At 42.5% G+C, this 23,580-nt stretch overlaps 1 protein-coding gene across 2 annotated transcripts in view; it reads left to right on the forward strand.

Annotated features, from left to right (window-relative positions):
- The window catches only part of vclb (vinculin b), a 64,968-nt gene that overhangs the window by 1,314 nt on the left and 40,074 nt on the right, over window positions 1-23,580 (forward strand). The gene's annotated exons all lie outside the window — the stretch shown is intronic.

Genomic DNA, 23,580 nt, shown 5'->3' on the forward strand with positions numbered 1-23,580 from the left:
CTCCACACAACAACTTCATACAGTGGATGACTGACTGAACTCCATGGCAGCCAGCAAGCAAGCTAGGCCCACAGTCTATGCCCTTATTTGTTAAATGGCAGTTTAGCACAGAATCCAATAGCAATCCAATGGTTTCCTTCCTCATACAGATATTAAGAAGTAGTTGTCTTCTGCAGTCTAAACGTGACCATATTACACAGTACATGACCAGTGGGCAAATGACCCATAATGGCATTTCCTCTTATTTACAAAGAGCATAGCTGAGATTCTCACTTTCTAAGTGAGGAAGCTAAAAATAAATAAAAAGGTGTAATTATCAGTGTCCTCACAGAAATTGTGGTTTCTAAAAAAAGGGAATAAATTAATATTTCATCCAAGTACTGTAGCATCTTAGCTACTCAAAGGTGCTCGTAGAAGTATGATGATCCAGGGACGCTGTATTCAATTTCAGTATTCGACTCAGTCTTTATTATCAGATTGCTAAACAACCAGAAGTTGTCAAACATAAGTACGTTTCACAATACATTTCTCACACTAATACTAGGCTGTATGACATTTACTGTAAGTTAGGCCTATTTCTGCATCACTCTGTGAGGTGAAGCTAGGAGTCCTTGGCAGTTGTCTGGAGGATACATTTGGACAATTAGACTGGCATCTCCTAGCCTCTCCTCCCTGCAAAGTGATACTCAGTGTAGGAGTATTGGGGGGAGAGTGTTGTTTACTTGTAGGACTTACCCTGGACTGGCCAGGCCAGGCTGGCAGTTAAAGGGAAACGTCATCGTTCTACATTATTTGGGGTGTTTTTCCAGTCTCCCTACATAATTATGAGTGATGAGAGGGTATTTATGGTCACTGTTCTGCCTGTGGCTATGGAACCCTGACCTGTTCATCGGACGTGCTACCTGTCCCAGACCTGTTGTCCCAGACCTGCTGGAACCCTGACCTGTTCACGGTATGTGCTACCTGTCCCAGACCTGCTGTCCCAGACTTGCTGGAACCCTGACCTGTTCACCGGACGTGCTACCTGTCCCAGACCTGCTGTCCCAGACTTGCTGTCCCAGACCTGCTGGAACCCTGACCTGTTTCCCAGACCTGCTGTTTTGAACTCTCTAGAGACAGCAGGAGCGGTAGAGATACTCTCAAAGATCGGCTATGAAAAAGCCAACTGACACTTACTCTTGTGTTACTGACTTGTTGCACCCTCGACAACTACTATGATTATTATTATTATTTGACCATGCTGGTCATTTATGAACATTTGAACATCTTGGCCATGTGCTGTTATAATCTCCACCCGGCACAGCCAGAAGAGGACTGGCCACCCCTCATAGCCTGGTTCCTCTCTTGGTTTCTTCCTAGGTTTTGGCCTTTCTAGGGAGTTTTTCCTAGACACCGTGCTTCTACACCTGCATTGCTTGCTGGGGTTTTAGGCTGGGTTTCTGTACAGCACTTTGAGATATCAGCTGATGTAAGAAGGGCTATATAAATTAATTTGATTTGATATTTCAGACATTATTCACTATAGCTGTATTTTCTTTCTTTTTTTGCGCTGGGAGAGCTCAACCAATGATATCATTGGTTGATTTGAGCCTGCTGTCTGATCTAAAAAATAAATGGAGTCATGTTTTGTAGCAATTATTGTGTCCTTTGGGTTTGTGCAGTCACACTAGCAGCAAGTAGATATGGTTGTCATTGTTCAATTAGAGCCATTGGACTTGTCTCTACGATGCCAGGACATTGCCAGGACATTGCAGGATATTTAGGTTGACAAATTTTCCCTGGCTTTGTAAAGCTTACAGCCTGACGGGAGCTCTATTTCCTTGTTCAGACCCTCGAAGGCAGGCTTTTCAAAACAGGGGCGGTACTGTCACGACTTCCACCGAAGTCGGCTCCTCTCCTTGTTCGGGCGGCGTCCGGCGATCGACGTCACCGGCTTTCTAGCCATCGCCGCTCCATTTCTCATATTCCATTGGTTTTGTCTTGTTCCATTACACACCTGGTTTTCATTTCATAATTACTGCATGTATTTAGTCCTCTGTTCCCCTCCATGTCTTTGTGTGTAATTCTTTGTTTGTGATGTGGATTATTGTCGGGTGCTTTACTTTTGCCATATTCCGTGTTTTTAGCACGTTATTGTTTTTATGTGCTGTATTTTGGGGAACGGAATTAAAGTGCGCCTGTTAACTACACTCTCCTCTCCTGCACCTGACTTCGCCTCCCGTACACACCCTTGACAGGTACTGGTTTACAGGTTCATGGAAGCCATGCTGCCGTGCACTGTCCAGCTGAGATTGCTAAATAATTAGCTACAATGGCTGTTTCTGATTCCTCTTTCCAAGAAGAGCTGGACGACAAAACATTTTTTGATCAAATCATCAAATCAAATTTGATTGGTCACATACACATGGTTAGCAGATGTTAATGCGAGTGTAGCGAAATGCTTGTGCTTCTAGTTCTGACAGTGCTGTAATATCAAACAAGTAATCAAACAATTCCACAACAAGTACCTAATACACACAAATCTAAAGGGATGGAATAAGAATATGTACATACAAATATATGGATGAGCGATGGCCAAGCTGAAAGACTGAAAGAATAAATGTTTTGTTTTCGAAATAATAGTTTCCGGATTTGACCATATTAATGACCTAAGGCTCATATTTCTGTGTGTTCTATTATAATTAAGTCTATGATTTGATGGAGCAGTCTGACTGAGTTATGGTAGGCAGCAGCAGGCTCATAAGCATTCACTCAAACAGCACTTTACTGCGTTTGCCAGCAGCTCTTCGCAATGCTTCAAGCATTGCACTGTTTATGACTTCAAGTCTATCAACTCCCGAGATTAGGCTGGCAATATTAAAGTACCTATTAGAACATCCAATAGTCAAAGGTATATGAAATACAAATGGTATAGAGAGAAATATTCCTATAATAACTACAATCTAAAACTTCTTACCTGGGAATATTGAAGACTCGTGTTAAAAGGAACCACCAGCTTTCATATGTTCTGAGCAAGGAACTGAAACGTTAGCTTTTTTACATGGCACATATTGCACTTTTACTTTCTTCTCCAACACTGTTTTTGCATTATTTAAACCAAATTGAACATATTTCATTATTTATTTGAGAGAAAATTTATTTTATTGATGTATTATATTAAGGTAAAATAAGTGTTCATTCAGTATTGTTGTAATTGTCATTATTACAAACATTTACCTAAAAAAAATAATTATTGGCCGATTAATCGGCATTGGCTTTTTTTGGTCCTCCAATAATCGGTATCGGTGTTGAAAAATCATAGTCCGTCGACCTCTATACAGTATATACTCTACCGTTCAAAAGTTTGGTGTCACTTAGCATGTCCTTGTTTTTGAAAGAAAAGCTAAAAAAAAATGTGTCTATTAAAATAACAAATTGATCAGGAATACAGTGTAGACTGTTAAAATTGTAAATTACTATTGTAGCTGGAAGCGGCAGATTTTCTTTAATGGAATATCTACAAAGGTGTACAGAGGCCCACTATCAGCAACCATCACTCCTGTGTTCCAATGGCACATTGTGTTAGCTAATCCAAATTTATCATTTTAAAAGGCTAATTGATCATTAGAAAACCCGTTTGCAATTATGTTAGCACAGCTGAAAACTGTTGTTCTAATTAAAGAAGCAATACAACTGGCCTTCTTTAGACAAGTTGAGTATCTGGAGCATCATCATTTGTGGGTTCGATTACAGGCTCAAAATTGCCAGAAACAAATAACTCTTCTGAAACTCGTCAGTCTATTCTTGTTCTGAGAAATGAAGGCTATTCCATGCAGGAAATTGCGAAGAAACTGAAGATCTTGTACTACGCTGTGTACTACTCCCTTCACAGAACAGAGCAAACTGGCTCTAACCAGAATAGAAAGAGGAGTGGGAGGCCCCGGTGCACAACTGAGCAAGAGGACAAGTATATTATAGTGTCTAGTTTGAGAAACAGACACCTCACAAGTCCTCAACTGGTACTTTCATTAAATAGTACCCTCAAAACACCAGTCTCAATGTCAACAGTGAAGAGGAGACTCCGGGATGCTGGCCTTCTAGGCAGAGTTGCAAAGAAAAAGCCATATCTGTCACGATTGTCGTAAGGAGTGGACCAAAACGCAGCGGGAAAATGTATACTCATCTTTTTTATTTGAAGAAGGAAAAACAAAATAAACGCGTATACAAAACAAACGTCTCCAAACAGTCCCGTCAGGTGCAACAAACACTAAACCAGGAAATAGCTACCCACAATCCCCCATAGAACAAACACCCCTATAAATAGGACCTTCAATCAGAGGCAACGAGAAGCAGCTGCCTCCAATTGAAGGTTAACCCAATAAACACCACATAGAAATAGGCCAACTAGAAATAACATAGAAATACACTAACATAGAACATAACCCAAACAACCCCGAAACACCCTAAACAAACACCCCCTGCCACGCCCTGACCAAACTACAATAACAAACAGCCCCTTTACTGGTCAGGACGTGACAATATCTCAGACTGGCCAATAAAAAGAAAAGATTAAGATGGGCAAAAGAACACTGGACAGAGGAACCTTGCCTAGAAGGCCAGCATCCCGGAGTCGCCTCTTCATTGTTCACCTTGTTTTTTGAGTGCTCTATCTTCTTAGCTCTTTATTCCATGATCTTCTTTGTGTGTCAGAAACAGAAATGTTGAATTTTAAGCACAATTTTGGCCATATTCCTTGGGTGGTTGTGTAGAAGAAATCAGCCATGATGGCCTGAGTGCATTCCTAAAGAAAGACATGTCCCACTATAAATAAGAGTAAGTAGCCTGGCACTTGAGCCTTGGCGTTTGCGTGCCGGGATGACTCATTTCCCACTATAGCAAGTGTTATTTAGGCAGGCATACTAGTCAGCAGGCATAGTTTTAAGATGAGTAAAAGGGTGATTTTCAAACGAGGCCTGCTGTACTTAATCATTTCTGCAGTTCCTTTTTATGGTCTTTTGAGAAGTGCCATTGACGTTCTACTCAGTCACAGGGTCTTGGCACAGACTGGGAACTGAACTTTTTGTGTGCCTGCTTCTACAGCCAAGTCTCTCCAAGGCAAGGTCTGAAGACTGGAGACTTCATGCACAATTAAACAAACCTTCAGCACTGTAGTGTAGATGGTGCGTAACTGTACTTGATTGGCCTTGCTAAGTCCTGTGCTAAGGGAAGGGAGCACTGCTGCTACTTTGCTCTTTTTGGATTTGCATTATGACACAGCTTTGATGCGTAGCTACACATCTTTACTCAACAAATAACTACATAATAAAGTATTTTATGTTAAGATATGGATTTTGCCTTTTTTGCCATCTAACTAATTGATTCAGAGGAACCGCCATGTCCCAAATAGCACCCTATTCCTTATATAGTGCACTACTCTTGACCGGAGCCCTATTGGGGATAGGGAATAGGGTACCATTTGGGCCTCTGTTTTTTGAGGATAGGTGGAAAGAGAGCAGTGGCGGTTCTAGACCATTTAAACTGGAGGGGCCAAGCTGGGGCCAGTTGTACTGTTAGAGGGGCCAGTTACATTAGACGTTATTGTTGTCATGTCGTTTTCTTCACTGCATTGCAGGCATTAGCAGGCAAAAGACCATGTTCCGTGTTGCCACTGTCTAATAACGGATGTAAAAAAAAGAACGATTACAAAAATTAGTTATGTAAAAATTTTCATACTCCACATTTAGGGGGGCCGCAAGGGGGTCCAAAATTGTTGTCACAGGGGCACTGCCCCCCACCCCCCAGAACCGCTAGTGAAGGAGATGGCAGGCAGGGTGAGGTAGAGTGAGAATGGAAGTGCAGTTAGTCAAGTCAGGAAGCCTTGGATAAAGGCTGTGGATCTGAATCCACCAGCAGTAGTAGTCCAGTGCTGCAACAACAGCTGTTTAGTACAACATAGGAAGGGAGGGAAATAAATCAACTACAACTCTGCTGGGCACTGACGAGCTATCCTCTCTCCCTTCCCTCCTCCCCAGCGATGATACATTGCTGGTCCTAAAGACCACAACAGCCATGGGGAAATAGTGTGTAGTCAGATGTGTCAGGAAACCACCATCGGTTTTGTGTTCCATCGAGCCACCTCAGCTGCTGTGGTTGGTTGGTGTAAGCTGCATCTCAAATGGCACCCTTTATCCTATATACAGTGCATTCGGAAAGTGTTCAGACCCCTTGACATTTTCCACATTTTGTTACGTTACAGCTTTATTCTAAAATGTATTTAAAACATAATCCTCATCAATATACACAATACCCCATAATTCATTAAAAATAAACCGAAATATCACATTTATATAAGTATTCAGACCCTAAACTCAGTACTTTGTTGAAGCACAGTTGGCAGTGATTACAGCCGAGTCTTCTAGGGTATGACACTACAAGCTTGGCACACCTGTATTTGGGGATTTTCTCCCATTCTTCTCTGCAGATCCTCTCAAGCTTTGTCAGGTTGGATGGGGAGCGCCGCTGCACAGCTATTTTCAGGTCTCTCCAGAGATGTTTGATCGTGTTCAAGTCCGGGCTCTGGCTGGACCACTCAAGGACATTCAGAGACTGGTCCTGAAGCCACTCCTGCATTGTCTTGGCTTTGTGCTTAGGTTTGTTGTCCTGTTGGAAGGTGAACCTTCACCCCAGTCTGAGGCACTGAGCGCTCTGGAGCAGGTTTTGATCAAGGATCTCTCTGTACTTTGCTCCGTTCCTCGTTCCTGACTAGTCTCCTAATCCCTACCTCTGAAAAACATCCCCACAGCATGATACTGCCACCACCATGCTTCACTGTAGGGACGGTGTCAGGTTTCCTCCAGACGGGTCGATTGTCATTCAGGCCAAAGAGTTCAATCTTGGATTCATCAGACCAGAAAATCTTGTTTCTCATGGTCTGAGAGTCCTTTAGGTGCCTTTTGGCCAACCCCAAGCGGGCTGTCATGTACATTTTACTGAGGATTGGCTTCCGTCTTGTCACTCTACCATAAATGCCTAATTAGTGGAGTGCTGCAGAGATGTTTGTCCTTCTGAAAGGTTCTCCCATCTCCACAGAGGAACTCTGGAGCTCTGACAGAGTGACCATTGAGTTCTTGGTCACCTCCTTGACCAAGGCCCTTCTCCCCCGATTGCTCAGTTTGGCCTGGCGGCCAGCTCTAGGAAGAGTCTTGGTGATTCCAAATAGAGGCGACCGATTATGATTTTTCAACGCCGATACCAATTATTGGAGGGCCAAAAAAGTCGATGCCGATTAATCGGCCGATTTAAAAATGTTATTTTTTATTTATTTATTTATTATTAATTGTAATAATGACAATTACAACAATACTGAATGAACACTCTTTTTAACTTAATATAATACATCAATAAAATCAATTTAGCCTCAAATAAATAATGAAACATGTTCAATTTGGTTTAAATAATGCAAAAACAAAGTGTTGGAGAAGAAAGTAAAAGTGCATTATGTGCCATGTAAGAAAGCTAACGTTTAAGTTCCTTGCTCAGAACATGAGAACATATGAAAGCTGGTGGTTCCTTTTAATATGAGTCTTCAATATTCCCAGGTAAGACGTTTTAGGTTGTAGTTATTATAGGAATTATAGGACTATTTCTCTCTATATGATTTGTATTTCATATACCTTTGACTATTGGATGTTCTTATAGGCACTTTAGTATTGCCAGTGTAACAGTATAGCTTCTGTCCCTCTCCTCGCTCCTACCTGGGCTCAAACCAGGAACACACCGACAGCAGCCACCCTCGAAGCAGCGTTACCCATGTAGAGGAAGGGAAACAACTACTCCAAGTCTCAGAGCGGGTGACGTTTGAAATGCTATTAGCGCGCACCCGCTAACTAGCTAGCCATTTCACATCGGTTACACCAGCCTCATCTTGGGAGTTGACAGGCTTGAAGTCATAAACAGCGCAATGCATTGCAAAGAGCTGCTGGCAAAACGCAGTAAAGTGCTGTTTGAATGAATGCTTACGAGCCTGCTGCTGCCTACCATCGCTCAGTCAGACTCCTCTATCAAATCATAGACTTAATTATAATATAATAACACAGAGAAATACAAGCCTTAGGTCATTAATATGGTCGAATCCGGAAACTATCACGTTTATTCTTTCAGTGAAATACGGAACCGTTCCGTATTTTATCTAACGGGTGGCATCCATAAGTCTAAATATTCCTGTTACATCGCACAACCTACAATGTTATTTCATTGTTACGTAAAATTCTGGCAAATTAGTTTGCAACGAGCCAGGCGACCCAAACTGTTGCATATACCCTGATTCTGCGTGCAAGGAACGCAAGAGAACTGACACAATTTCACCTGGTTAATATTACCTGCTAACCTGGATTTCTTTTAGCTAAATATGCAGGTTTAAAAATATATACTTCTGTGTATTGATTTTAAGAAAGGCATTGATGTTTATGGTTAGGTACAGTCATGCAACGATTGTGCTTTTTTTTCGCAAATGCGCTTTTGTTAAATCATCCCCCGTTTGGCGAAGTCGACTGTCTTTGTTAGGAAGAAATAGTCTTCACAGTTCGCAATGAGCCAGGCGGCCCAAACTGCTGCATATACCCTGACTCTGTTTGCAAGAGAAGTGACACATTTTCCCTAGTTAAAATAAATTAATGTTAGCAGGCAATATTAACTAAATATGCAGGTTTAAAAATATATACTTGTGTATTGATTTTAAGAAAGACATTGATGTTTATGGTTAGGTACACGTCAGAGCAAAGACAGTCCTTTTTCGCGAATGCGCACCACATCGATTATATGCAACGCAGGACAGGCAAGATAAACTAGTAATATCATCAACCATGTGTAGTTAACTAGTGATTGATTGTTTTTTATAAGATAAGTTTAATGCTAGCTAGCAACTTACCTTGGCTTCTTACTGCATTCGCGTAACAGGCAGGCTCCTCGTGGAGTGCAATGTAAAGCAGGTGGTTAGAGCGTTGGACTAGTTAACGTAAGGTTGCATCCCCAAGCTGACAAGGTAAAAATCTGTCGTTCTGCCCCTGAACAATGCAGTTAACCCACCGTTCCTAGGCCGTCATTGAAAATAAGAATGTGTTCTTAACTGACTTGCCTAGTTAAATAAAGGTCTAAAAAAACAAAACAAAAAACGGCAAATCGGTGGCCAAAAATACTGATTACCGATTGTTATGAAGACTTGAAATCGGCCCTAATTAATTGGCCATTCCAATTAATCGGTCGACCTCTAATTCCAAACTTCTTCCATTTACGAATGATGGAGGCCACTATGTTTGTGGGGACCTTCAATGCTGTAGATATTGTGTGGCTCAGTTGGTAGAGCATGGTGTTTGCAACGCCAGGGTTGTGGGTTTGTATTCCCACGGGGGACCAGTACGGAGCTCTACGGACAATTCCTTTGACCTCATGGCCTGGTTTTTGCTCTGACATGCACTGTCAACTGTGGGACCTTATACAGACAGGTGTGTGCCTTTCCAAGTCATGTCCAATCAATTGAATTTACCACAGGTGGATTCTAATCAGGTTGTAGAAACATCTCAAGGATGATCACTGGAAACAGGATGCACCTTAGCATAATTTTGAGTCTCATAGCAAAGTGTGAATACTCATGTAACTAAGTTTTTTTTAAACATTTTTATAAATTAGCAAAACTTCTAAACCTGTTTTCGCTTTGTGATTATGGGGTATTGTGTGTTGATTGTTGAGGATTTTAACGTAACAAAATGTGGAAAAAGGGAAGGGGTCTGAATACTTTCTGAATGCACTGTTGTGCACTACTTTTGACCAGGGCCCATAGGGCTCTGCTCAAAGCTAGTGCTCTATGTAGGGAATAGGGTGCCATTTGGGACACTAACATGGTGTACGGTGTGGCTGTCAGTGTCACCTCAGCTGTGTGAAAAGATGACTTACTTTTAAGACTCAGATGGTAAATTCATGCTAGAAATAGTATGCTTATGTTGGCCGGAAGTTGTTCTCAATGAATTATGACCAAAAATATCTGCTCATAGAATCTTGTGAAAGCTTATGAATAGGAATATTGTCATGAGAAAGACTCATGATAGACTACTACTCTGTAATATGAGAGATGGCCAGGAAGTGTGTGTGATGCATGCTTCCTTGCTGTATGGTTTCTTTTGGCGCACAGGCCTAGTGAGGCATTTGATTTGTGTCTGTCACCACCTTGGCTACACCCTGTGCACTTCCTGAACTATATTAATAACCCCTGCTTGACATGACTAGACAGTTGCGGGATAAACCTACACTATATATAAAAAGGTGTGTGGACAACCCTTTCAAATGTGTGGATTCGGCTATTTCAGCCACACCCGTTGCTGACAGGTGTATAAAATCGAGCACACAGCCATGCGATCTCCATAGACAAACATTGGCAGTAGGATGGCCTTACGGAAGAGCTCAGTGACTTTCAACGTGACACTGTCATAGGATGCCACCATTCCAAGTCAGTTAGTCAAATTTCTGCCCCGCTAGAGCTACCCCAGTCAACTGTAAGTGCTGTTTATTGTAAAGTGGAAATGTCTAGAAGCAACAACAACTCAGCCGCGAAGTAGTAGGCCACGTTTTTACTGAAACGTTGATTAATGTGCACTGTCCCTATAAAAATAAACTCAAACCTCACAGAACAGGAATGCTGAAGCGCGCCGCGTGTGAAAATTGTCTGTCCTCGGTTGCAACACTCACTACCATGTTTCAAACTGCCTGGAAGCAAAGCACAATAACTGTTCATCTGCTGGAGTGGTGTAAGGCTCACCGTCATTGGACTTGTGCAGTGGAAACGCGTTCTCTGGAGTGCTGAATCACACTTCACCATCTGGCAGTCCGACCGATGAATCTGCGCTTGGCGGATGCCAGGAGAACGCTACCTGCCCCAAAACATAGTGCCAACTGTAAAGTTTGTTGGGTCCAGGCCTCATTGCCCGACCTCAACAATGCACTTGTGGCTGAATGGAAGCAATTGCCCGTAGCAATGTCCTAACATATTTTTATTTATTTACTTTTATTTAAATAAGCAAGTCAGTTAAGAACAAATTCTTATTTATAATGACAGGCTACCAGAAGGCAAAAGGCCTCCTGTGGGGACAGGGGCCGGGATTAAAAATAAAACACAAATATTGGACAAAACACACATCAAGACAAGAGAAACAACACAACACTACATAGAGACCTAAGACGACAACATAGCATGGCAGCAACACATGAAAACACAGCATGGTAGCAGCATAGCATGACAACAACATGGTATTGTAGCAACACATGGCAGCAGCACAACAGGGTAGCCGCACAAAACATGGTACAAACATTATTGGGCACAGACAACAGCACAAAGGGCAAGAAGGTAGAGACAACAATACATCATGCGAAGCAGCCACAACTGTCAGTAAGTATCCACGATTGAGTCCTTGAATGAAGAGATTGAGATAAAACTGTTCAGTTTGAGTGTTTGTTGCAGCTCGTTCCAGTCGCGAACTTAAAACACGAGCAACCCAGGGATGTGTGTGTGCTTTGGGGACCTTTATCAGAATGTGACTGGCAGAACGGGTGTTGTTTATGGAGGATGAGGGCTGCAGTAGATATCTCAGATAGGGGGGAGTTAGGCCTTAGAGGGTTTTTATAAATAAGCATCAACCAGTGGGACTTGCGACGAGTATACAGATATGACCAGTTTACAGAGGAGTATAGAGTGCAGTAATGTGTCCTATAAGGAGCACTGGTGGCAAATCTGATGTTCGAATGGTAAAGAACATCTAGCCGCTCGAGAGCACACTTACCTGCCAATCTATAGATTTCGTCTCCGTAATCTAGCATGGGTAGGATGGTCATCTGAATCAGGTTTAGTTTGGCAGCTGTGGTGAAAGAGGAGATTTACGATAGAGGAAACCAAGTCTAGATTTAACCTTAGCCTGCAGGTTCGATATGTGCTGAGAGGACAGTGTACCATCTAACCATACTCTCAAGTATTTGTATGAGGTGACTACCTCAAGCTCTAAACCCTCAGAGGTAGTAATCACACCGGTGGGGAGAGGGGCATTCTTCTTACCAAACCACATGACCTTTGTTTTGGAGGTGTTCAAGACAAGGTTAAGGGCAGAGAAAGCTTGTTGGGACACTAAGAAAGATTTGTTGTAGAGCGTCAAACACAAAACTCAAGGACATTCCGGCTGGGCCAAACCATCCCCTAACCCGGACGATGCTGGGCCAAATGTGCGCCGCACCTTGTGTCTCCCGGTCACGGCCGGCTGCAACAGAGCCTGGAATCAATCCAGGATCTCTAGTGGCACAGCTAGCACTGCGATGCAGTGCCTTAGACCACTGCACCACTCAGGAGGCCATTGAGGACCTTTAAGGTTGCAGTGACACATCCATAACCTGAGTGGAAACCAGATTGCATACCAAAGAGAATACTATGGACATCAAGAAAGCCAGTCAGTTGATTCTTGACAAGTTTTTCCAACACTTTTGATAAACAGGGCAAAATATAATTTGGCCTATAACAGTTAGGACCAGCTTGATCTCTCCCTTTTAAATAAAGGATGCTCCGTGGATGCCTTCCGAACAATGGGAACCTCTCCAGAGAGGAGAAACAGGCTTAGCGATGATAGGGGCAACAACCTAATAGAAGAAAGGGTCTAAACCATCTGACCCAGATGTTTTTTTGGGGTCAAGTTTAAGGAGCTCCTTTAGCACCTCGGACTCAGTGACCGCCTGCAGGGAGAAACTTTGTAGCGGGGCAGGGGAAAAGAGGGAGGAGCATTGGGAATAGTCACATTCGAAGGGGTGGGAGATGAGGAAATGTTGGACAGGCAAGGATGCATGGCAGAGGCAAATAGGAATCCTGACTTAATGAAGTGGTGATTAAAGAGCTCAGTCGTGCTCATTGTCATAAACAACCACATCAACATTAAGGGACATAGTCAGGTCTTTAAATGTTTTCCAGAACTTCTTGGGGTTAAACCCACAGAGAAAGAGCTGCGAAATTCAAAAAACAAAAGTAGTAATATTTAACATTCATAAAAATACAAGTGTTATACACCATTCTTTAGCTTAGAATCTTGGTAATCGAACCGCTTTGTCCGATTTACAATAGGCTTTACGGCGAAAGCATAGCATTTGATCGTCTGAGGACAGCGCCTCACCCACTTCCTGCATTAACATGAATTCATAACCTGCACAGGTGTCACAAAACTGAAAAATAGCGATAAAATAAATCACTTACATTTGAAGATCTTCATCTTTTTGCAATCCAAAGGGTCCCAGTTACACAATGAATGGTCGGTTTTTTCGATAAAGTCCTTCTTTATATCCCCAAAAAGTCAGGTTAGTTGGTGCGCTTCATTCAATAATCCACCGGTTTCCCCTCGTTCAAAGCACACGCTCCAGCAGGTATATCTCACTGGTCACCCCCAAAGCCAATTCCTCCTTTGGCCGCCTTTCCTTCCAGTTCTCTGCTGCCAATGACTGGAACGAACTGCAAAAATCACTGAAGCTGGAGACTCATATCTCCCTCACTAGCTTTAAGCACCAGCTGTCAGAGCAGCTCACAGATCACTGCACCTGTACATAGCCCATCTGTAAACAGCCCATCCAACTACCTCATCCCCATACTGTATTTATTTATTTATCTTGCTCCTTTGCACCCCAGTATCTCTTCTTGCACATTCATCTTCTGCACATCTATCACTCTTTTATTTATTTATTTTATTTCACCTTTATATAACCAGGTAGGCTAGTTGAGAACAAGTTCTCATTTGCAACTGCGACCTGGCCAAGATAAAGAAAAGCAGTCCGACACATACAACAACACAGTTACACATGGAATAAACAAACGTACAATCAATAATACAGTAGAAAAATCTATATACAGCATGTGCAAATGAGGTAGGATAAGGGAGGTAAGGCAATAAATAGGCCATGGTGGCAAAGTAATTACAATATAGCAATTTAACACTGGAATGGTAGGATTTGCAGAAGGTGAATGTGCAAGTTGAGATACTGGGGTGCAAAGGAGCAAGATAAATAAATAAATAAATACAGTATGGGGATGAGGTAGATTGGATGGGCTATTTACAGATGAGCTATGTACAGGTGCAGTGATCTGTGAGCATCTCCAGTGTTTAATTGGTATATTGTAATTACTTTGCCACCATGGCCTATTTATTGCCTTACCTCCCTTATCTTACCTCATTTGCACACACTATATAGACTTTTTCTACTGTATTATGGACTGTATGTTTGTTTATTCCATGTGAAACTCTGTGTTGAATGTGTCGAACTGCTGTTCTTTATCTTGGCCAGGCCGCAGTTGTAAATGAGAACTTGTTCTCAACTAGCCTACCTGGTTAAATAAAGGTGAGAAAAAAAGAATAAAAAAGAGGGGACCAGCTCAATATTAATGCCCATGATTTTGGAATGAGATTTTCGACGAGCATGTGTCCAAATACTTTTGGTCATGTGACCCCCCTCCTATCATGTTGCCCAAAGTGGTAACACACATTTTTTATTTCATATATCAATTTCTCCTTTATCATGCCTTAATTGGGCAAAAGTAAATATAATAAGAATAAAGTGAGAGAGAGCCAGCAACGGAAATTTAAAGTACAGTGTGTTTACAATTTCAGCGTCTTAGGCTGTAAAACATGTGATCTCTCCCAGTCTTTTTTTCACTTGGGACATATAAATTCTTCCCATTTACTCAGGCCTTTATAGCCTGTCGGCTGGAGAATTGTCCAGGTCATAGCAAGCTTCCCTTGTCAGTTCATTTCTTAAACAAACAGATCATGGCTAAAGCCTGTCAATTATTGAGTTGTCATTTGGGCTGCACGGCCAATAGTCATTAAAGTGTTATTCATTTGGACAGATCACCTGAGTGGTGCTGTAATTGTCTTTTCAATAGGCGTGTGATTTGAACATTTGTCATTTAGCAGACGCTCTTATCCAAAGCAACTTACAGGAGCGATTAGGGTTAGGTGCCTTGCTCAGGGCACAGACAGATTTTTCACCTAGTCGGATCGGGGAAACTGTCGGTTAACTTCTATGGGCTACGTGGGACGCTAGCGTCCCACCTGCGGGACACAGCCAGTGAAATATCAGGGCGGCAAATTCAAAACAACAAAATGTCATAATTCAAATTTTTCAAACACAACTATTTGACACCATTTTAAAGATACACCTCTCCTTAATCCAACCACATTGTCCGATTTCAAAAAGGCTTTACGGCGAAGGCATAAAGTTAGATTATGTTAGGACAGTGCCAACGCAAGAAAAACCACACAGCCATTTTCCAAGCAGGAGAGGGGTCACAAAAACCAGAAATACAGCTAAAATTAAGCACTAACCTTTGACGATCTTCATCAGATGACACTCCTAGGACTCAATGTTACACAATACATGTATGTTTTGTTCGATAAAGTTCATATTTATATCCAAAAACCCCGTTTTACATTGGCGCGTGATGTTCAGAAAATATTTTGCCTCCAAAACTGCCGGTGAATCAGCACAACAATTTACAGAAATACTCATCATAAACGTTGGTAAAATATTAAACTATTATTCAAAGAATTACAGATGAACATCTCCTTAATGCAACCGCTGTGACAGATTTCAAAAAAGCTTCACGGGGAAAGCACACTTTGCAATAATCTGAGTACGGCGCTCAGAAAAATACATCAGGCAATACAGATACCCGCCATTTTGGAGTCATCTAAAATCATAAATAGCATTATAAATGTTCACTTAGCTTTGATGATCTTCATCAAAAGGCACTTCCAGGAATCCCAGGTCCACAATAAATGTTGTTTTGTTCGATAAAGTCCATAATTTATGTCCAAATACCTCCTTGTTGTTTGCGCGTCCAGTAAGCTACTCCAAATGTAGGAAGCGCACCGAAATTTTCACGACGAAAAGTAAAAAAAAGTTATATTTACGTTCGTAGAAACATGTCAAACGTTGTATAGCATCAATCTTTAGGGCCCTTTTAACATAAAACTTCAATAAAATTCCAACCGGACAATTCCGATGTCTTGAAAAACGTTATGGAACACAGCTACCTCATCACGTGAGTGCGCGCCAATGAACTCATGTCATTTTCTGAGTCACCAACTTCCCGGCTTTCTTGTTCGCTCTCTGTTCACTGCAAAAGCCTGAAACAAGGTTCTAAAGACTGTTGACATCTAGTGGAAGCCTTAGGAAGTGCAAAATTAACCCTAAGTCACTGTGTGTTAGATAGGCAATGACTTGAAAAGACTACAAGCATCAGATTTCCCACTTCCTGGTTGGATTTTTCTCAGGTTTTTGCCTGCCATATGAGTTCTGTTATACTCACAGACATCATTCAAACAGTTTTAGAAACTTCAGAGTGTTTTCTATCCAAATCTACTAATAATATGCAAATATTTAACTCTGGGCCCGAGTATTAGGCAGTTTACTCTGGGCACGCTTTTCATCCGAAAATGAAAATACTGCCCCTATACCTTAAAAAGTTCATGGTTTAATGCTCTTAATCGCAGGCCTACCTGCCGCCCCAGGTGAAGGCATAAACAGCACATACCTTTCTGTTTTGTTTATTTTGATGTGGGGTTCTCTCTGTTTCATGTGGAGGTTTCTGCTCATGTCGGAGTTGATGTAGCTAGATCCAATGGCCCTCATACATCAAAGGTCCGACTCCTTTTTTGGGGGGCTTTGTTGGCCAGTCGTAGAACTTTATCTTTGTTCCCATAGCTAAGGAACTTTGCGATGATGCCCCTTGGTTTGCTGCTCGTGTCCCCTCATCCTGTTCGATGTGCTCGTTCGATTGTGGGAGCCCTTGTGAAGTTCTCCTGGCCCAGTAGTTATGGTATTACCTTTTCCAGTAATTCTTCCATTCCAGTTGTTCCACAGCATTCGGGGAAACCTACGAAATGAAGATTTGAACGACGACTGAAGTCCTCCATCCCGTTTCATCTTTAGTAAGCCTGTAATTATGTATTTTTGTTCAGCCACGGTTTTCTGGAGATTTTCTTGCGCTTTTTTCTCCAGGGTTAAGCTAATTTCGGCCTCCAAGCGTTTGCCTAGTTCAGTCATAACAGGGATTCCCACCTTGATTTCTTTATTTTCTTTACATCATCAGATATTTTCTTAATCTGCTTAGACCGTTTCTCATTGCCAGTGCAAATTTCTGTTAGTAGTGTCTCTAAACTCACTTCAGTCGAATCGCCAGCTACAGTACTTGGTCCATAGTCGCATTGTTTGTCTCTATTTCTCGATTTAGTATTTGCCGTAATGTGCAGTTGCCAACATAACGTTTCAGTTATTTCTTAACTTTAGAGTCGAATGCTTTCCTATTTAAGAGGCATATTTTAGTAAAGAAAGGAAAAGCCAAACGGATCACCTTCACCTGACTACCTCTTGGTCGCCCTAATGCCTCTGCAGATTGTTACAGAAAATTAATCTCTTTGCTTCTTCGCTTCACGTCTCACACATGCTTCCTGTAATTAGGAACATGTTTGGATACTACATCCTTTTGCTATTACACAGTTAATGGCAAATACTTTCCTTCCATAACACGTTCAGAGCGAGCGATTTGTTAGATGTCGATGAGAACACTTACTTAGGCCTAATAGAATGTTACCATATAAAGAACCAGCCTAGTATCTGGTGCTAGCGCCCCTTCTGCCTCAGTCCTCCAGGCTTTGAGAGTGGCATTTCTTCTCTCTGTCTTCTCTGTGAGTGCATGTCAACAAGGCCTTGTCTGTTCCCTCGGCCCGGCCACTTTATCTAGCTCATTCACAATGCAAGGGTTTAGACCTCACATCATTGCACTGGTCTGTTCTGTTCTGTTGGCAGCTGGAAATAGGGCCCTGGCTGGCTAGTAGGCCTGCTTGACATCAGGTTGTTTGGTATGACATCATACTGCCACAATGACCGTCTGGGTCAGTCGAATGACTTAGTCTGAATATCATTTATTTTGCAGTGTGCGGGCAGAACCCCTCTCATGAAATGAAGAATTGCCAACCATTACTTAACCACCACTGCTCTTTTTGCACTTTAGAAAAGTTCTATTCAAAGAGTAGCCTGCCTCGGACCTGAAGGCCTGTGTGTGTTGTGGTTCAGGAAACGGGTATGTAGCCTATTCCCTCCTAGGTTTAGTATTGAAGTCAATGTACCCAGAGGAGGATGGAAGCTAGCTGTCCTCCGGCTACACTATGGTGCTACCTTAGAGTTCTGTTGAGGCTACTGTAAGGCCTTCTTTGCAAAATAGTATGTTTTAATCAATTTAATCAAGTGCAGGCAGGGTTTAGTTGACTCCTGCTGAATCAAGTGCAGTCAGTGTTTATTTGAATCATGCTGAATTAGGTGCAGTTCAGGTTAGTCCCTCCCGTTTTGGATTCTAGTGAATACACCCCCAGAACTTAGTTTGGAAACTGACTTGACAACAACCGTTATAAAGTTGGTGTCAGCAACAGACAGTGTATTTATGGAGAGTAGTTTGGATCAGGGCCGGGGCCTGTTGTTGGTCTTCAGGCAACATAAAGAGATGGGGGGAAGATGTAACAATGCCTCTAGCAAGAGGGGGGGGGGGGGGGGGGTGGAATCAGGAGCAGGAGAGCAGACGGGTTCCAGGAAATCAAATGTTTATTGCAGGTGGTCCCAAAGGCACAGCACAACCACAAAGGGAAACCGCACAAATGTAGCATCCACGGACAGGGAAGGAATTTAGTGCACACAGAGGAGAAACCTCTACTCCGCTAACTATCGAGCAAAAAATGTCCACGGTAAACACATACCGCACAAAACGAAACAAATCCCGTGGTGCTTCCAGTCTGTTATTTGAACTCAATCAGCATGACAGAGAGATCTCCAGCCTTGTCTTCGTCAACACTCTCATACCTGTGTTAACGAGAGAATCACTGACATGATGTCAGCTGGTCCTTTTGTGGAAATGTTTTTGCGGGATTCAGTTCATTTGCATGGCAAAGAGGGACTTTGCAATTAATTGCAATTCATCTGATCACTCTTCATAACATTCTGGAGTATATGCAAATTTCCATCATACAAACTGAGGCAGCAGACTTTGTGAAAATTTATATTTGTGTCATTCTCAAATCTTTTGGCCACGACTGTACATACAGTAATGAGAGAAATTGAATAGGGGTACTGACAGTGCTTGGAGGGGAAACAATAAATGTGCCAGTGGATGAGCGGGCGCATTAGACATGGCTTCAGTTAATGTCAGGAGAAAGTTGACAATGGTAGTGGAGTAGTCATCACCTCTTAATCAGGGAACAGGAGAGGACTTAGCTGTAAATACAAATTGCAGATGCATTCCATTACAGCTAGGAATGCACGATTTATCGGTAAGCATATCGGAATCAGACGATATTAGCTGAAAATGCCATCATCGGCATTGGCCAGATGTCTAGTTTAACCTCTTACATCTAGACGTTTCGCTAGCGGAACACCTGCTCCAATATCCAATGATGGGCGTGGCGCGAAATACAAACTCCTCTAAAATCCGAAAACTTCAATTTTTCAAACATATGACTATTTTACACCATTTTAAAGACAAGACTCTCCTTTATCTAACCACACTGTCCGATTTTAAAAAGGCTTTACAGCGAAAGCAAAACATTAGATTATGTCAGCAGAGTACCCAGCCAGAAATAATCAGACACCCATTTTTCAAGTTAGCATATAATGTCACAAAAAACAAAACCACAGCTAAATGCAGCACTAACCTTTGATGATCTTCATCAGATGACAACCCTAGGACATTATGTTATACAATGCATGCATGTTTTGTTCAATGAAGTTCATATTTATATCAAAAACCAGCTTTTTACATTAGCATGTGACGTTCAGAACTAGCATACCCCCCGCAAACTTCCGGTGAATTTACTAAATTACTCACGATAAACGTTCACAAAAAACATAACAATTATTTTAAGAATTATAGATACAGAACTCCTCTATGCACTCGATATGTCCGATTTTAAAATAGCTTTTCGGTGAAAGCACATTTTGCAATATTCTCAGTAGATAGCCCAGCATCACAGGGCTAGCTATTTAGACACCCAGCAAGTTTAGCCTTCACCAAACTCCGATTTACTATTAGAAAAGTTTGATTACCTTTGGTGTTCCTCGTCAGAATGCACTCCCAGGACTTCTACTTCAATAACAAATGTTGGTTTGGTCCCAAATAATCCATAGTTATATCCAAACAGCGGCGTTTTGTTCGTGCGTTCAAGACACTATCCGAATGGTAAAGAAGGGTTACGAGCACGACGCATTTCGTGACAAAAAAATTCTAAATATTCCATTACCGTACTTCGAAGCATGTCAACCGCTGTTGAATTTTTTTATGCAAATTTTCTCGTAAAAAAGCGATAATATTCCGACCGGGAGTCGTTGTATCCGTTCAAAGACGATAGAATAAAAACATGGGGTCGTCTCGTGCACGAGCATGAGTCCCATTGTCCACTGAACTATCGATGTTCTTCAGGTCACTGTACCCACCCAGGCAAGGCCAGCAGTACAAGCGGCTTGATGAATGGCTCCCTGTTACCCAGCTATAATTTTGATACCAGTTGGTATTGAACGCCCTCACCTTTTCATCCTTTCATCCAGTTTCATCCATGAAACTGATCTCAGCCAGAGGTCGACCCTCACTTTTAATTCAGATCTTTTCAGTGTACCCCAGAGAATGAAAGGGGTTCTTCAACAAAAAGTCCACAACATTTTCGGCAACGTTGGCCATTCTACCATTCTGGCAGAGAAAACTGCCCTCTCCCGCTGCTAGCTAGCTAGCTACTGAAGTTAGCAAGGCAAATGTAAATTAAATGCACTAACTGGACACAAAAATAAAGTTCTAAAACCAAGAAAACAATTTATAATATACCTCCTCCGTCACCTGTAATTTGAATTGAATAATATCCCAAAAATGCTAAACTATCACTTTTCGAACCCACAACCCTGGCGTTGCAATCACCATGCTCTACCAACTGAGCCACACGGGGCAGTTTATACTGCAAAAGCTTTGGTTGATTGGAGGATGTCCTCCGGAAGTGGTCATAATTATCATGTATGTCTTTGGAAGGGGGAGGCCTACGAGCCTCCTAGGTTTTGTATTGAAGTCAATATAGCCAGAGGAGGATGGAAACTAGATGTCCTCTGGCTACACCATGGTGCTACCCCAGACAGTGCTGTTGAAGTTACTGTAGACCTTTATTGCAAAACAGTGTATTTTAATCAATTATCTGGTGACATACGAATATATTTAGTCTAGTTTTTATCTAAAAAGGAGAACATATTTTAACGTTTTACAATAACATCACTGAGGGGGATGGTCCTCCCCTTCCTCCTTTTAGGAGCCTCCACTGTCCCACACACACCAAGCGCCGCCCCTATCACACAAGCAGCACAATTCCGCCTCCTCTCTGTTAGAGTCACTAAAAGTTTTCATGCTTTTCTGTTAGGTTAATTGTTCTAAACAAGAACCATGCTGCTTTCCACTTTGTTTCATAATATAAGTGATTCCATTTCTGATTCCAACAGTTCACCCAAGTATTCAAACCCCTTGACTTTTTATGTTACAGCCTTATTCTAAAGTGGTTTAATTAAAAAAAAAATCTATCTACACACAATACCCCATAAGGACAAAGCAAAAACAGGTTATTTATTTTGGGGGATGTTTTTTTTTCAAATGGACCCTTTGCTATGTGACTCAAAATTGAGCGCAGGTGCGTCCTGTTTCCATTGATCATACTTGAGATGTTTCTACAACTTGATTGGAGTCCACCTGCGGTAAATTACATTGATTGGACATGATTTGGAAAGGCACACACCTGTCTATATAAGGTCCCAGAGTTGACAGTGCATGTCAGAGCAAAAACCAAGCCATGAGGTTGAAGGACTTGTCCATAGAGCACCGAGACAGGATTGTGTCGAGGCACAGATCTGGGGAAGAATACCAAAAATTTCTGCAGCATAAAGGTCCCCAAGAACACAATGGCTTCCATCATTCTTAAATGGAAGACGTTTGGAACCACCAAGACTCTTCCTAGAGCTGGCCGGCTGGCCAAACTGAGCACTCGAAGGAGAAGGACCTTGGTCAGGGAGGTGACCAAAAACCCAATGGTGAGTTTGACAGAGCTCCAGAGTTCCTCTGTGGAGATGGGAGAACCTTCTAAGGGGACAACCATCTCTGCAGCACTCCACCAATCAGGCATTTATGGTAGAGTGGCCAGACGGAAGCCACTCCTCAGTAAAAGGCACATGACAGCCCGCTTGGAGTTTGCCAAAAGGCATCTAAAGAACTGACCATGAGAAACAAGAATTTTGATCTGATGAAACAAAGATTTAACTCTTTAGCCTGAATGCCAAGCGTCACATCTGGAGGAAACCTGGCACAACCCTACGGTGAAGCATCGTGGTGGCAGCATCGTGCTGTGGGCATGTTTTTCAGCGGCAGGGACTGGGAGACTAGTCAGGATCGAGGGAAAGATGAACGGAGCACAGAGCAATCCTTGATGAAAACCTGCTCCAGAGTGTTCAGGACCTCAGACTGGGGCGAATGTTCACCTTCCAACAGGACAATGACCCTAAGCACACAGCCAAGACAATGCAGGAGTGGCTTCGGGACATGTCGGAATGTCCTTGAGTGGTCCAGCCAGAGCCCGAACTTGAACCTGATCAAACATCTCTGGAGAGACCTGACAATAGCTGTGCATCATCGCTCCCCATCCAACCTGGCAGAGCTTGAGAGGATCTGCAGAGAAGAATGGGAGAAACTCCCCAAATACAGGTGTGCCAAGCTTGTAGAGTCACCCAAGAAGACTCGAGGCTGTAATTGCTGCCAAAGGTGCTTTAACAAAGCACTGAGTAAAGGGTCTTAATACTTAGGTAAATTTGATATTTCAGTTTTTTTAAAGGAGACACATTTAATCAATTTTAGAATAAGACTGTAACGTCACAAAATGTGGAAAAAGTGAAGGGGTCTGATTACTTTCCGAATACACTGTATATCATCACAAAGTAGTCGCAATTCAACGGCTCAAACACATATGTGGCAGGGTCTACAGTCAATCACGGATTACAAAAAGAAAACCAGCCCCGTCACGAACATCGACGTCTTGCTCCCAGACAAATTAAACAACTTCTTTGCTCGCTTTGCGAACAATACAGTGACACCGACACGGCCCGCTACCAAAGCCTGTGGGCTCTCCTTCACTGTGGCCAACGTGAGTAAAACATTTAAATGTGTTAACCCTCGCAAGGCTGGTGGGCCAGACGGCATCCCTAGCCGCGTCCTCAGAGCATTCGCAGACCAACTGGCTGGTGAGGTTAGGAAACAACATCTCCGCCCCGCTGATCCTCAACACCCCACAAGGGTGCGTTCTCAGCCCTCTCCTGTACTCCCTGTTCACCCATGACTGCGTGGCCATGTACACCTCCAACTCAGTAATCAAGTTTGCAGACGACACTACAGTGGTAGGCTTGATTACCAACAATGACGAGACGGCCTACAGGGAGGAGGTGAGGGCCCTCAGAGTATGGTGCCAGGAAAATAACCTC

This window comes from Salmo trutta, chromosome 18 (genome assembly GCF_901001165.1).
Source record: "Salmo trutta chromosome 18, fSalTru1.1, whole genome shotgun sequence".
In the NCBI taxonomy this organism is placed as follows: domain Eukaryota; kingdom Metazoa; phylum Chordata; class Actinopteri; order Salmoniformes; family Salmonidae; genus Salmo; species Salmo trutta.